The sequence below is a fragment of the Daphnia pulex genome, chromosome 3, assembly GCF_021134715.1.
Source record: "Daphnia pulex isolate KAP4 chromosome 3, ASM2113471v1".
In the NCBI taxonomy this organism is placed as follows: Eukaryota; Metazoa; Arthropoda; class Branchiopoda; order Diplostraca; family Daphniidae; genus Daphnia; species Daphnia pulex.
Genome location: NC_060019.1, coordinates 11720960 through 11738081, shown reverse-complemented (window position 1 = coordinate 11738081; position 17122 = coordinate 11720960). Strand labels below are relative to the sequence as shown.

The 17122-nt window shown below is 40.6% G+C and overlaps 1 protein-coding gene and 1 long non-coding RNA gene across 3 annotated transcripts in view; one reads left to right on the top strand and one right to left on the bottom strand.

Annotated features, from left to right (window-relative positions):
- Positions 1-597: 597 nt before the first annotated feature.
- Positions 598-17122, top strand: part of LOC124191132 (neurotensin receptor type 1-like) — a 31838-nt gene continuing 15313 nt past the window's right edge. Inside the window, exon 1 of one of the 2 annotated variants that reach the window (XM_046584144.1) lies at positions 598-1184. The gene's annotated coding sequence lies outside the window, so the exon portion shown is untranslated. The remainder of the gene's footprint in view (positions 1185-17122) is intronic. The other variant, XM_046584145.1, reaches the window with a different exon arrangement.
- On the bottom strand, positions 6628-7716 carry LOC124191133. Its single transcript, XR_006873297.1, has 3 exons — positions 7606-7716; positions 7322-7427; positions 6628-7127 (listed from the first exon to the last, which is right to left on the bottom strand). It is a non-coding gene; the product is annotated as an uncharacterized LOC124191133 (long non-coding RNA).

The window sequence follows — 17122 nt, the reverse complement described above, 5'->3', positions numbered from 1 at the left end:
TTCTTCTTCTTCTATTTGTGTGATAGCCTTCGTGCGACTCATTCCATATCGTCGCTTGGCCATCTACGCGGCTATTCATAGAAACTCCAATGAAAAAAGAGAAAAGAAAAATGTTCCGTGTGAAAAACAATGGGTCACGGATATATAGGCGGCGATATAAGGACAACATCACGTCGTAAGGTCAGCACAGTATATAGCGCTGTGCACAAGGACGGAGCTCAACAATTTGGATAGTTTTATTCTCTGTTGGAAAAAAAAGCAGCGTGGATTCTGCTGTCTGTCTGACCCCCAGCCCGCGACTCTAATTCCGACACAGACCCCAGAGCGGGCAGTCGATACACGCAGACACACGCATATAAAAGCAGCAACAACAACAAAAAGTCTAAGCGAGATAAAAATGTAAAACGAAGCGGGACTCGATGTGGTATGCGTGAGTTCTACATTCGAAAAAATAAAAAAAAATAAAAGAAAGGTTTGGTGGACGATGGGTGAGGGTGGAGAAAGAGAGATGGAAAGATAGAGAGAAAAATAGCCGAAAGGAGGAGACGAAGCGATGGGATGTGCTTGGCTAGCAGCAGCAGCACGCACAACACACACACACACATCTGGATATATCCAAGAGAGAGAGACGGGTGGGTAGGGGGGCAGGGTGTAAACTGAAAGAGAGACGGGCAGAAGGGATCCGACGGTAGTAGCGAACTGAGTCGGCCGCAGCACAGAACTGAGCGCAGTGCGCACTCATCCGCCGAGAAGAGCGGGACAAGGAAATAGCCTCAGCTAAGCAACATTGCAGCTCTGAAGAGATCTTTTCTCGTATACACATATATTTGGTGTATTTACCCAGTGGAAATAGAAGAAGAAAAAAAAGAAAAAGTGATTTGTCGTCCAGCAGAATCCCATCTCGACACAACGCAAAGACGAGATAGCATTAACTGTCTTTGATTTTGATTCGTGAGAGTTATTTGCGCCGCATCATTAATTACGTGTGTTTCATCTTCGGCTAATCGCGCCAACTGACAATCCAATCAAGTGAAGGGTTGAGAAACAAATCTCAAGTCTATAGGCCTAAGAATCCTGGACTGTTGCTGCTGCTATATTAACATCTATAAGCAACTAAACTCGGCGGTCAGCCCTTCGACCTTGTGACCCACATCCCAACGGCCTATTTCATTTCGTTGGATTTGGTAAGCTGAATATCCGTTATTATATTCCAGTCCTAATATAGCGTCCAAGCTTAACACAAAAAACAGAAATATTTTAAATCTAAATTCGATGCTGCGCTGCAGTAACGACCAGTCACGATCCCTACCATCCAATCAGCTCTCGTATTCAATGTCAGACAAAACAAACGGCTAATAAGTCATTCGAGCTTGTTTGTAAGAATCTATATAGTACTACGACTGGAGTTTCTTTGTGAAAACTGACTTGGGGCCTGGTATATTTTATGTATCCGACCTGCTGTAAACAAAAAGTTTAATTTACTTTATTTAGACTTGAGATAGAAATATTCAAACTCTATAGTATATAGTGACGCATTTGACAATAATGAATAGAATCAAAAAATTTGTCGCGAGACTGACTTGTTTAGCTCAAACTGGATTGCGCTATTTTTCTTCTTCTTTTTAACGAAAGATCTTTTGATGATTGTCGAGCGACTCAATTTGAACTAGTCAACTGAATCAAGTTCTCGCAGAGTCGTTACGCGCTCTGGCGTTTTGATGGCGACTGACGTCTTTGATTAGTTCTGAATTGGACTTGCTCAAGTTGATTGGGACAGACTGACAGTACTAGTATAGCGTCGTCGAGACGACAGCCCCAAAAGCAAAAGACGCACATCCGGTCATACACGAAGACGACGATTGAATTTGATAGGCTATGCGGTATATAGTAGCCTATATAAAAATAGACGCCGCAGATGCGCTTGTCCGTGGGAGCAGCAGTTTTCGCCGGCTTCACCAGCACCGGCCCCGTAAATCAACAGGTCACGTGATGTAGTTACAAGTCCTCATACCGTCTACCTATACTCTCTCCTAAACACATGACTCAATTCTTCAGATATTCTATTGCACTCAAATTCGTAGTTGTTTTGCGTCTAATATAACTTAATAAGCAGCCATTTATTGGCAGTCAACTCACATCACACAACAATTGGAAATTTATTGCGCAGCAGTTAGCTTCTATTCAATGTCCATATGTTTATTTTTTTAAACGAAAAACAAACATAAGGGCCCCATTTTGAATTCACAAAAAAAGCGGGTTGCTTATATCATGGGTAACGCCTTTTTATTTCACCTATTGTCTGTAAACGAAGAGCGAAAGGGTTGAGCCGAGTCCAAACACAGTTTGAAATTTCGGTGGCTGTTATTCAGGTTTTTTGGGTCTGTTTTTGATCATTGAAACGAGCTGTAACAGCGCCAGCAGTTTGCTGCATTCGCGGGGGTTATCCTGTCAACTCAGCAGCAGCAGGAACGACGGAAATTGTACATACACACACAGAGAAAAAGAATACAACTATAGAAAAATAAAATGTGTCTAGCGACGACTCGGTCGCTGGTCTGCTGATAACCGTTGAACGTCGCTCACATGTGCCAACGTTTCCAAGTCGAATCACGCACATCCACACAGCAGCAGCACGGCTGCTTAATGAATTCAGCCAGTCTGGGGTAAATAAGCTTGGGATGACGAGACACAGGACGGACTCTCTCTCTCTTTCTGCTATAGTGCTATAGCTGAGCGAAACCCTTCATATGCAGCAGCAGCCTATATCAAAAAAGAATCGGGACGGAAAAGCTGCATGTGTCTCTATTCTACAATGGGCTGGGCTTCTATGGCGACCGTATGGTCGGCCTTATATACCGTCGATCATATAATGGGAATTACGTATATATATCTTTAGCTGACCGGATTGCTTTGGCCGTGGTCCACTAGCTCCGATGTCGTGTCGCTCTCTCTCCACCCCGCCCGCGTTCGTTTCTTCTCCAGCGTTTCTTATAATATAAAGAAAGTGTATTATCGAACGAAACTAGACGCGCCCTTGAAAGCAACCAAAGCCTCGATGTTGGTAATAAGGCAACAATGGCAACCCCAAAAATAAAAGAAAAGAAAAAAAAGAAATAATGGGCCAACCCGAGAGAAAAGAGAGAGAAAGAGTAGAGAGGTCTTCATCTATTTCTGCTAGCTATAAATATAATATCGATTGACTCCGGTGCGCGCACCATTAAGGGCACGCCTGAGAATAGGCCCTGCTACATACGGTACGGGTACGGGTCCACTCTGTTCCTATAGGTTCAAGTGGTTGTTGCTGCCGGTCACAAAAGGCAGAAAATAAAATAATAATAATAATCTACATAAAAGAATTCGAAACTCTCCTGGCCTATATTATTATACCTACAACCCCATTTTCGACTAAACCTATATACACACACGTATAATATGCAAGAATGCACAAGATTGGAATCGCTGGAGAGAAAAAAGAAAAGAGGAGGGTTGACGTCAGGCGATCAGAAAAAAAAATACAAGCTTCACGCTAGATGTATAATAATGCCTGCTGACTGCTGGCATTCGTTGGCAGCAAGGAGCACACGAAGAGAGAGGGGTTCGACAATTCTTTTCTTTTCGGGGCCCTTCCAAGTTGTTGCTTGACAACATAACATATACTATGTTTATATATATAACCAGAAATAATGAAACCTTTTCTAAACTAAGAAAATAAAAACAAATATTACATAGACCGAAATGCTAACCGAGAGTCCGTTCCTGTTCGGATCTACTACATTCGTATTATTCAAAATAAGACAATCTACATGTTTATACACAATATACCCGTATATTCTCTATGCAACTCTTTTTTGTAATCTTTTGTGTTGCGTTTGGCAATTTTTTGAAAATGGGCGCGCTACCATTTTCTTGTGTAAATCGCGCGAGAGGCGCGGTAGCAACCATCCATTTTGTTTTTTTTTCCGCCGTTGCGGAAATTTCAAACCGAAAAATAAATTCAGTGGAAAGTAACAAGAAATGGGAGGGCAGCCGCAGCCCTCACACTAAAGAGCAACGCCTAACAAAGCAGCGCTGGCCTTTTTTGGCATCGCAACTCTTGGCACTAGCCGCCGCCGCGTCTTATTAATGTCTTCGCCGTGTATAGTCGTCGTCGTCATTGTCGGAGCTGCATGGGTAAATCATTGGACGCTCGAGTCAAAAGGATAGATGGACTTGAGCATCTCACAACAGGCCAGCTCGGGCCAGCTGGTAGAGATGTTTACATCAGTCGCGATGCGAGGACGATATGGATGGAAAAGAACAAGAAGCAAGGTGTAACGCGGATTGGACTTGGGAGATTGAGATGACTCGACGAAAAAAAAAGTAGCTATATATTAGCGCAGACAGCAGCATTCCATTTGGCCACACTGAGCTCAGTCTGATAATAGCGATCGTCTGCTGGGATGCTGGCGGGTACTCGGCTGGCGATTAGGTTACCCATTTCGCGTCCGGCGGAGCCAGCAGTCCAGCATCAGAGGAGTCCAAACGATACTCGTCGAAGAAGGTGAAGGTCAAGTGTGTATTGGGCAAGGCGTCGAAACAAAACAACCAGTGTAAGGAGCTGATACTCAACGTCAAAGTTAGTGAGTTATTACCACGAGTTCAACGACTTGAGCTTCACTTGGCAATTTCGGCGGTGCCCATTGGGAAACCTTTTGAACTCATCTATAGCCAGCGCAAACGACCGGATATGCAAAGTATCCGCATACTGTATAACCCGGTTTACACAACCAACAACAACAAGCAAAAAGAAATGCTCAGATTTCAAAGAAATTCAAAGAATACAAAAAAAATGTAATATTTAAAATGGGACCAGGGAAAAGAGACTGGCGTAGCGGATCGGATTGTGCAACTGAACATCAGCATCTACACAGTAGAGAATTCATCATGGTTACATGGCGTGTCTGAAAGGGACTACGATACACACGACGACGACGTAATCATTATAATATTTCCATCTGATTCTTTTATCCTCTTTAAAAAAAGAAAAACCTGATGAAAATGAAAAATAGATTCTTGCATTCGGCCTTTTATGGTATATGCACCTTTATTTTGTTTGTGCAATATTATGTTGTCGGCAGCGAAGACGTTATAGTTTACATGCGAAATCGATAGCCATTTTTTTTGTTGTTGTTGTTGTTGTTATATCAGGAGCGCTTGTCGAGAAAAGGCAACAACCTGGGCGGGTGTGTGTTGTTGGAATCGGATTTCCAGTATTTCATCCTGAGCTTCAGCAGTGGGATTTCGTGCAAGTCATTATATAGCTAGTCTATATCTGGCAGGCAATTCTGACGTGGACGGAAAGAAAATGGCAATAAGATACTACGCCGCCGCCCATATATATAGAGAAAATCCGTCCTTTTTCCGTTCATCTGCATCCTGCGTTTCGATAATATCGTCAATTTCATGTTGGAATGATCATAACGCATCCCTGGCTCTCGCCGGCGCTTTTTGTCCGTGTTTTTTTCATAGAACTGCGACATTTTCTATATGCCTGACAGAGTGCAACATCAGGCTCGTTTTCGACAGATCTAAAGATGATTTTTTTATTTGGTAGCATCAGAAACCACAAGTTTTGATTCTGTTGAACCCAAAAGCTACCACCAGCCTATATACAGGCCCAAAAAGTCAGCAGCCAATCGGATTTGATTTCAGAAAAAAGCAGGTTCCTTGAAGGACCATATAAAGCTACACACGAATCAAATCAGACAACCTGACAGACCGACAGGCATATATACATCCATACTGATAGGTGGAAGTGAAATCTTTCTTCTGTTTAGATCTTTATACATATACGGTCGATATACCAAGAAAAAAGAATAAATAATATCGATCTTATATACGTAGTACTACACGCCCAAAAGAAACATGAAAGCTTAGATTTCTGTCTTGCGTGAGATGGAGGAGCACTTTGGCGAGCGCTGGCGGAGGCACTGGATCCACAACGTGTGGGATTTGAACAAATACGCACGCTGATTCCCTCTTCGAAAGAATGATGTTATACACTGAGAAAGAAAGAAAGAAGAAGAAAAAAAATGAAGATTTTATTGTCGACTGTCGAGTGTCATGAGCCCGCGTGATTCGGATTTCCCCAGAAAAAAAAAAAAGAAACGACCTATACCCCGTATTGACGTAAGGCTGCGCGAGTTGGACCTGTTCGAGATGACGCAAAAGTCTGAAGGCTTTAGGGCAGATGACAAATATAGACGCGTCACAGCAGCCGCAATTCGCCTCCTCTCCGTCGTTCGTGACGGCGTCTTATGATGAGACATCCGCCGTTCGGAAGAAAAGATAAGAAAAAAAAAAGGGCGAACGGCTCTTCCATTATCTTCGAATTTTCTGGCGTGGCTGACTGATTTGAAATCCACTTCCGTCCTCTGCTGCTTCCCCCCGAAGGGACTGACTTTTCTCAATTCGTTCGGAAAATTATTCTCTCCCCATGCAGCGCATCATTTCTTTCTTTTTCTCATCGATTGCTATACAGTATAGGCAGCCTCGTATATCGACCTATTGCTATATATAGAGTCAATTGAATAGTTGTCACTATCGTCTTTTAGACGGAAAATGAAATGTAGTCCTCCTTGTCCCCCAGTGGGAAAGACAGTTGTCCACCGTGAAATCGTCATCAATTTGGCGACGACATTTTGTCGTGAATCTCAGTATAATACGTGGAAAACAGGAAAACAGGCCTGATCTACAGTCGTTCGACGAATGAGATTTTTTGCGGACCCTTACTGAGAAAAAACAAAAAACGGAGAGAAAAACAGTTGCAGTCAACCGCCTAGCTCAGGAACAAACATACTCCGTGACTACGTGACTACTGATTTATAATTAACGCCACCAAAAACAGTCAAACAGGAAGAATAGAAATCAATGTTGTCCTACCTTTATGCCTGGGAAATACAGCCAGGCATCTACGTCAGTTGCTCCATCCATCCGCTGAAGAGTTCAATTACACCAAACGGGATAGGGTAAAAGGGTGTTCTCGTGAATACATTCAAATGAGCGTACACGAGGACAAAGAAAGGGGGAAAAGAGAGATCCGTAACTCGATTGACAATTGCATGCCAATGCAATGGGATGATTTTTATCTACATGAAAATAGAAAATGGGTTACGAAAAAATATGGACAAAAACAACAAGTCAGGGAAAGTTGAAAATGAGACGCTGGTTAAGCCGTAATTGGGAGAATTAAAGTTTTACATGTGCACTGCATTGATGCAGGTAATGCAGCAATAAGATATCTAGTAGGTCACAAGTCAATTAAAGTAAGGGAAATCATTACCCAAGCCCAAGCGATTATCCTAAGATTGTTGCTGGTGACAGGTCAACACCTGCACAAGAAAAACTTGCATATTGGGTGGTTATGATGGCTCGCTCTTGCCTCAAATCTGCAAAAAAAGAAAAAAAGGTTACATGTAGTACAAACAATGCATCGACCGGGCAATCACGTGGTAAATGCTAGTCACAGTATACTCAGGAACAGGAAGTAGCATTTCACAAATTTGGAACAACTCTTCTATATAGCTCCCACAATCATTCTATTTATATTCTTAGTTTTATATTTACCTGCTAAACAGCATGGAGTATGACGTTTATCACAAACAAATAAATCTATAACAATATAAATCATGAACTTTGTCTCATCAGACTGCTAAAAGCTAAACTGTGACTGCCAACCTGCTGCCAACTAAACGAAAGCAGCAGACGACACTCGTCCAATTTTCTTCTAAATTTCTAATCAGCATGCTTACGATAATACGATATCGATAGAAATTAGAAATGACAAAAAAACAAACTCCCCTTTAAAATCCAAACCGCTCAGAAAACGACAAGAAAATAATTTGAGGGAATAAGTTTACGACAAGAACAAGACCCAAATAAAATTGTGCATGAAGTGATGAAACCCGCCGTCCAGGACCCAGCCAGGACCCTCTTGGAAGCCAGGGAATAATTGGATTTCACATTCATCTCACACTCGGCCCTTCATACCCCGCATTTAATTGCTCATCGCGTATAGATTTTACACGCGCACTTCTTATTAGAACAATTGATTGCTGTACTTAAGTCGAATTGAACTCTCGTTTGGGGGCGACATTATGTTAGTAAAGTGGTCCATCGATCGATATTTATTTTTATATTATTTATTTTTATCGTTTATACGGTCTAGTCTTCTTGTGATTCTTTTTCGTCTTATATAATGTGGGTATAGGTATTATAGATGTGAAATGCCCGCGTATATATTATGAAACAGTGATTCCAAAGACCTCATCGTCTCAGGGGGTACCGTGTCGAGCTCATTAAAAGCTCGTAGAATTCAATTACAGAATTCTGCATGCAACGACATATGGATTATAAATATACATGTAGCGTCGAACGTTGCGTATACATCCGCACTCTATTTCCCAGTCGTTCCGAGTCATTTGTTAACAACCTTTTCTTCATTCATCTCCTATTACCCCGCGAAATAACTCTTTTTTTCTTTTTCATTTTCTTTTCCTTGGCAAATTTTTTGGTTTCAAGGGGAACGTGATCAAGTGACTAATGATCTGACGTGGTGAAAATGCGCTTCTTGTATGCATTCATCAACACTTCATTAGGAAACGGAAGGAGCAGCGATTTGATGGTTTTCTCAGTATTATCTTGACTTGTCGGTGATTAAGACTTTGTAGGTGAAAAAAGAAAGAATTTGGGGATTTCACCAATCACCACAATATTTCGTATTCTGTGAAAATTTAATTTGAAACACCAGTGAAACTTACGTAAGCGTTCAATTTATGTCGATGTGCGTCGCGTTGCCAGTATTGCTTCAATATAATAACAACCGAAAGGTCATAGAGTCTATCAGAAAAATTCATTTTAGTTCATCGTCTCCCAGCAGAGTTATCAAGACTATAAAAAAATAAATAAAATAAAATAATAATAATAAATCAACCTAATGTAAATATTGCCAGCGAAACCGCACAAGGAAACTCCCATTAGAGAAACAAGCCAATATAAAACCAAACTGATAACGAATGTGTTTTCCCCTTTTTGAATTTCCCAAAAACAAAAATACATCACCATCTCAATATATAACCCGCAGCAGTTTCTCTATACTTTCTAGAGAACTAACATGTGCGTGCCGCCATTCGCCATCAGCAGCAGCAGCACTCATAATGCAGGCGTCATAATAATGATATTATCATTTCCCATGAATTCATCTTATTCATCATCATCCGCACAGCCCACGTTGTTTACAGTATAGATATACATGCCTAGAGCTTATCATAATTTATTCGTTGTCATAATGAAAGCTCTTGTTATTGAATTCTTTCCTCGCCGCGGCAGCAGCAGTGGGCTGATGATTTTTGTTTGATATAATAATCGCGCGGGCTATTTTTATTTATTCAAATTGAGTTTATACAATGTCGGCGGCGGGCGGTTTCGCAGGATCGCGTCGGGGGATTCGGTGTCCTATTTACGCACGGTAACACGAGACGATGCGATTTATTTCTAATCATCTCGGCGCTTGCGCCCCCCCCTTTGCTCTTCCGCCTCTTCGCCGCGTGCACAGCGGCGCGCAATCAAGACCACGCTGTGTTGCGTAAGGTTTCTCGCACGACCGCTCCCATGCTAGGCGAAATAAGACATGTATACTATTCACCATAGGCGGCGGCACAATAATGCGCATAATACTTACGGACTTGTGGAGTCCCATAATAATATGGCTATATAGTTGGACGGCGGTGTAGCGCATATGAATGGGGATTTAACAGGCCTTTATTGCATAACTTGTCATGCGACGTTGCATAGTCATGCAATTTGCATCTGCAAAAATTTGCAAATTTGTTTACTGAATAAATCCTGGCGCTCAAAGTTCGAGTCAATACAAGTGGCAATGTTATCTGTTTTATTGATGATCATTTTGATTTATTTTTCCTCTCAAGGTCCTGAGTTCGGGGGTTATATGAATGAATGAATGTCCTGTTTGTGTTTTTTCGACATTTGAAGTCATAGCTCATCCGACGGAACTTTCAGATGTCTCACTCCGTAATCTCTCTTATTACATAAATTTCTTTGATTCTCACTGGGATGGAGCGACTTATTGGCCACAGTTTGTTCGCCCTTGATGCTGTTGGGGGAATCGTTTCAAATCTAATCTTGTTATAGGAGCGGAGAGAGAGAGAGTTCCGAATACTAAAGGGAAACCAAAAAGTCCAGTAGCCTAGTGGTCCTTATACGCTTGCGAGGACGATCGGATATAGTCAAGGCAACGGCAACTTATCAAATCTAACTCTGAAACTGTTTACACTACGTTACGTGGCGATCCCAGTCGAGTGTATAACACATAAACGGACCGAGACTTTAAAGGAGGACACATAAAAAGATCCGCGGGGTAAAAGAACTCTCAAGTAGTAGTTAGAGTTAGTTACCTATACGGTGATAAATGGAATTTCAGAATGTCATCAGACAAATTCGAATGGAGAAACAAAATGATCCCATTTCGGCATTTGATATTTATTGTCATTTCTGTTTGATTTTTGTTTTTTTGTCTGCAAACAAAGACTGGCGCAACATTTGCGGGCTCGTTGCTGCAAGCTCATACACAGCAGCGCCATGGAGACGTGGGTCGAATTGTCGATGAAATCCGATAGAGATCGTGTGATGATATACTTACCGGAATAACAATGTCAAGATTCCAGCGAAGAAACTGGGTATATTATAAAAAGAATAAATGGATTACGCTACAGATTATTGAAATCGCCATGTATGTAATAATTTAAGACTGCACGCACAATAAATACACATGCGTTGTATACATGCCAGTAATTTTTTGAAATAAATCTTAGAGATGTATGTGGTTGTCATTCAACAGGAGAGGAGCGTATTATGTGATGCATAGAGCGTTGCGCAATCTCGCCGGAGACGCGACGACGACCAGTTGCCAGAAATTCGTCATATCCAACAGCAGATTGAGAAAAAGAAAAAAAAAAACGGGAGAAATATGCGGGACAAGTTCTATATAGACGCGCTTCATCCAGCCGGTTGAAATGTTTGGGGTTCGTTGAATGACAAGAGAAGACAGTATAGACGGCTAGACGCGCTGCACACTACAATCGAGGCTATATATATGAATCTTTTACCCCGCTGGTGCGCACATCACATAGTATTCGGGCTGCTGCATAGCTGCTATAGAGCGGGGGTTTACCAGCACCTACACTATCTTTCAAATAATCTAGAGCTTTCTTTTTTTTTTGTTTTCCCCCCGTCTCAGTTTCCCATCAGACTGGCCCTTCTTCATTTCAGTTGGTCTTTTGAGCTCTATAACTTTTCCGCCGTCATCGCTCTTAACTGGCGTTGACGTCAAAAAACCGTAGAGAAATAATAAACAAGCGAGCAGCAGCTATATACCCCGCTCTGCTATCTGGACGACTGTTTCCAACCAGAGATAGATATATACTGTGGGCGCGCGTTATTCTTAGGATTGTTGCTGTAGAGATGCCGGTCGAGAGCTCGGCAGCAGCCAGCAGACACAGCTACAGTCTCAGCGCAGTCCAGAAACTGGAAAGGCGACACGGAAGGGCAATTATATACTCTCCAAACGGCGGGTTGCGATGGCAACTTTTATAGGACAAACTTGGAATTGTATATCCGTCGTAAAGTTGCCAAAAAATAAAAGCTATCGGTCATTGTTTTTTTTCGATGAGTTTTTTTTTTTTAAATTTTTTCACTCTCTTCTTTCCTTCTGTCACGTGGGAACTCCTTCACGGAAAAGGGAACAACTTATATGTCATACCATTTTTTTGTTTTTAAGAAATACCCTGAAGCAGATAAGAAGAACGCGGGCCGTCTATAATAAAGAGCTTTAATAGCTTTGGGTGGTTTTTGGCGTGAGTGCTGCGCGATTTCAGATGCGAGACAATAAAAGAAAGACACACACTCACAATCTTTTAAGTTGGGCAAAAGTCTCAAACACCCAACAGCTAGCTGTCTGCGTGCTAGAACAGAAATCTTGAACGACGCAAATGAAGAATATGGCTGTCAGCGAAAATGTTTAGTATATAGACGCGTCTAGACGGTTTCGTCAACTTATACGGCTGAATTCTTTACGCGCTGGTCTAATCTTTATTCGGAAATGATTTACTTGCTTGCGATTTAAAACAAGCCACCCTCCTTATATTTTTTAAAAAATTTCTGTTTATTCCATTTGGGATCTCGAAATATCACATTTTTAGCATTTTTTTTTAGATCATTTATTGTATAGCACCTGCTCAATCAACGTCTCGCATCAGCAGAATAACCTCCCACCGTCTAGCATCCCGACGGGGGGAGATTCAGTCAAAATTGGAATTCCTCCTATCAATCAGATTTGATTTTCTTTCTTTTTTTTTCCAACATCGAGAGCTCCGCGTTTTACCATCCGGGAATTTAGTCATCGAATAGAAATGTACAAAGACTGCGGATGAATCAAAGAACTATAGACGTACTGTATATATATAGCTGATGCAGAATGAAAGGCTCGAAAGAATTCGCCTCAATAGTATAGGCTAAAAGGCTACGCCATTAAATTAATTGAACTACATCTCACGCGCGAATATAGATCTTTGCGCAATCGAATCACGAAAAAGCCTTTTTTTTTTATCACAATAAAATGCGGATTCGGTACTGTAGGCTATAAGATCTGAAAAGATCTCTCTCCAATCTGAATAAGAAAAAAGCCGCAAAATAAATTCCACCTTTGTGCTGTTTTGAAATTCTTTGGCTAGACATGGACAATAACGAAAGGGAATATATAAAAGTTGATTCATAAAATGAAATAGGGAGACGAATAAACCTTGGGCGATATATGTGCTAGCGCCGACGAGCCAGTTGGTAGCGCACAGTCATCACCTCGGCAGCTGGTGCGCATGGGGCCTTGCGTTAGTAATATGTTACGAATAAATAATAATACACAGAAAGAAAAAAAAAACACACCACACACACACACACACAGAATGAGTTATGGGCTTATGGCTCAATCCAGGTCTTATACCTTCCCTGGCGGAGCCATTACGTTTGTCAATTTATCGACACAGACAATCAATGATAAACTATAAAATAAAGTGGAAAGGGGGGATCTCTATTTTCGTAAAAAAAAACACACAAAAAAACAAAAAAATGGAAGGTGGTGTCAGAGTGTGCACATGTCAAGCTGCGATAGAGCTGTTGGCAGCGAACAAAACCCCCCCTTTTCTCTTTCTATACGAATATATATTCTGTCGCCGCTTGCTGGAAATTGTTCATCCGTATCAAATTCAAAAGACAGCCACACATGCGACTGGGGACAGTCAGCGAGATCCGAATAACAAGATACGACGGAGAGAAAAATGGACATTTCAATGTATAGTTGTGTATTTCATTCAGGGATGAGTCAAATGTTTTTCAAATGCAGCTTTTCTATATTATATCTCTGAATTCGTAATGATACTGACAATTAGAGGGAGGATATTATAGCATAGCTAGATATAATTATATGACGCAGTCTGTTTTCACTTTTATGTTATAGATTTATACTCGATAAAATTACAAGGATAATCTGTCTAGACAATTTTGGAGCACTTTTGCTGCTTACGTCATTCGTGTCAACCGCAAGTGTTTATACTACTGTACCGATAGCACGTGATGCGCTGTGTTAGCCGAAGACAGAAGACAAAAATTGGGCGATCAATAACCGCAAAGCGAATCTAGTTGTATACAGTATACTTGTCTAAAATCGAGGAGCGGAAGGAAAGGAGAATGTGACACATATCGGGGATGCTGCTGCTCAAGATTGATATCTTCTGAAATGTTTGGTGTGTATATACCACCATCAGGATATTACACTGACGAGGACTGCATGGTGATTGAGTACAGAGAGCGCTCGACATTTTTACTGACTTCAATGTTGATCATCTACTTCACTTGGAGCTTTATTTTTATTTTTATTTATTTTACTTTTGAGAGGATTATACCAACAGCTGTCAAACCTCAAAACCCAGAAAGCTTTTAAAAAAGAGTTGGCTGAGGGCTACAGCAACTCACCACACTCGCGCAATCCGATCGGAGGATATGCTGTTTCATTTTTGTATTTTTTATTTTTTTGCGCTTTATTATTTACGATCTTTCCGGCGGGGAAAAAAAATAAAGCGTGAAAAGATTTCGTCCACACTTTTACGTAGCCAATGCGGCAGAAAAATCTATATGTTGGAGGACGCGCTGGAATTTTTTATTCAGTTTTTCTGGATGATTTTCTCAACCAGCCGCTTTTGTTGAAATGCTTCCATCAATTTTTTGAAGGATTTCGGTGAAAGTTCACGGAGGAATATAAACCAAAGGACACAGCGGCGGGATATGCACACGTGTAATGCTGCATCTTTTGTTTTGATTTATCCGCTATACGGTTTGCTTGGATATTGTTTATCTCATATATTGTTGATATTATTATCTTTGTCCCTTCTGACCTCCGCCGTCTACTATATGCGCTCCATAGCACACAGAAATCTAATAAAAGGATTGGCCGATGCCGTGATCTGAAATTCTTCGAGATGATGACGTTACTTAACCCTTCTATCACTTGGGCGTGAATAAAGAAACTGTAGCAAAAGTTTTCGTCTCATAAGTGCGAGGAGAAAACGTAAGAAATGTGAGAAGTGTAAGAATGCCGAGAAGAGTTGATTTCAGACCGGATGGCTCGTCGTTTAGTGTCGTATTCTTAACATACGAAAAAAAAAATAGCGAGTAATAAAGCAGAGAGTACCGGTAGCAGCTGGTGGCAACTGCTATATCTTATATCCGGTCTTTCCGCTCATAATGTTTCCTTATTCTTCTGCTTTAATTGGCATAATTACACGCAAGACACTGTGACCGACTGTGACCGATTCATATTTCTTGGCTGTCATATATGGGGCATTTATTCTTTTCTTTATTTTTTTCATAGCTCTATATACATTCGTATTTATACGGACCTCCCTGATTCGGTACTTGTTCTCCTAATTCTGTAAGATGTGCCGAGTAGTCGGCCGGGGGAGTATACGTCAGGCTAAAACTTATTATTGTTTTATTTTTATACTGTGCCAAAAGCCAAAACTTGTATTACACACTGCGGTGATGTCACGAGAGTCTTACATTTTATGATTGAGGCAATAAAGTATCCCGGAGATGCTCAGGTTAGATTTTTTTTTTTTTTTTTTAATTCAAATTTCAACGAAAATTGAGTAGAGACTGAGAAAATATTAACAATAAAAAAAAGCAGCAGGATTTTTTATTTTGATGATCGATCGTAAAATACCAAAAATTACTACACAGATTAAAGAAAAACTTAGAAAAATAAATTCAACTATTTAAAAATGACGTGTTAATACACATAGTTGTAAAAATAAGTGAGAAAATGGATGATTCTCATCGTTTTGAATCTTAATTTTTTAAAAACAGATTACTATATAGCTTAGAGGGAAATTCGCGAAAGGCTCAAGTCAACATAGATCAGAAAAATAATGGCTGATGTTTAGAAAGTACACTCAAAGACTCGTTCGCATGGAAGCTGCTATAGTTTCCGCTTTTCTTATTTCTTATTAAAAATCCAAAGGATTAGGAGTAGGACGAAAAAAAAACCTAACTACAGCCTAGTTCAGCTCTAGGCCTAAATACTGCGCTCTAAATTTTTCAAACTCATCATTTTCAATCGCCCCAGCCAAAAAAGACATTTTGGAAAATTGATTGGGTACGTTCTGGGTACTTTTTCGATTGCAAAATTGAAAGATGATTTTTTTATGGTGGCCTTAAAACTAGGACGTATACGCGGTATCTCTCTTGAACTTTCAAGAGAACGCGCTGCTTTTTGTGCCCTTGTAAAGTGTATAATTCCATGAATGAGGAAGAAAAATGAAATAGGGAGGGCAATAGTGGAATCCGTCCGACCTTTGAATCCGGAAAACTGAATAGAAACCCCTTGAAAAATTTCATTGGAATTCAAATAGCTCAAACAGGCTCGACAACCTGTAACCCTTGACGTGTATATATAGGCTATAAGCCTATAGCATATGTTTAACAACTTACAATGTGCATGTAATATCGCTCTTGACTTCTTTAGTTTCGTTATCGATTCAGTCAACTTTTGACAGCCAAAAAGACATAACATAAGCCAATATTTGCCCTATTGTAACAAAACTTGACTGAAATGTGCGATAAACTTCTTTTTCCTTCCGGGACTTTTGCAAAAAAGCGATGCCAAATAATGAGGAGAAAATACACATAGCTACAAAAGTTGAGAGAAAAGAGTTCAAATCTGCTGTTGCTTATTATTGTGTGAGCCATTACAATTGGCGCACACGCCAGCAGCGCTGACGCAATAACAATGACTCGACTGATGTTCTTCCTCAGCAAACATTGCTAAGGGAACTTCAGATCTACAAAGTCGTATCTAATATATTTGCCGTGCGCCAGCTAATACTGCTACACACACATACACTGTATGTACGTCAAATATAAGTTGTTGATAATAAAGTATATATACACACGTAACCCAGGAGATGTGCCCTATATAATGTCAAGTGTACACGCGCGGAAATCACATCAATCATTACAGCAGAGGTCATTAAGAAAAGCTCACACAGGTCTTGATATAACTTGTGCGTTTTTTTATGTAATAAAGTTCGTGATTTTTTTAAAACGCACATATAATATATTGTGCAAGTCTGCGCTTCGCATGGGCATAAAACATTTGCAAATGGCCATCAGACTGATGATGTAATCTGACCTCTGTTGTAAAATGATGATGGGGTCGATAAAACATATCCAACAAATTCGCCAAGAAATTTGTGTGGGACATGAAGGAAGAGGTTTAGAAAGGCTCCACCACTCGACCAACTTGAGTTATCTTAAGAATAATTAAAATATTTTATGGCAGGCCTGTGAATAATTTGACATCAAAGATAATGCCGTTCAAATCGGCCAAATTTGGATTCGCTTATTTCTTCTTCCAGCCGAGAAACAAAGCGATCGAGAAAGTTAATAGCTTTCTATTCCCATTCGTTACGCAATAATGGCTCAGATAACCATTGCCGCGGTGATATTGTCAATAGCCAAT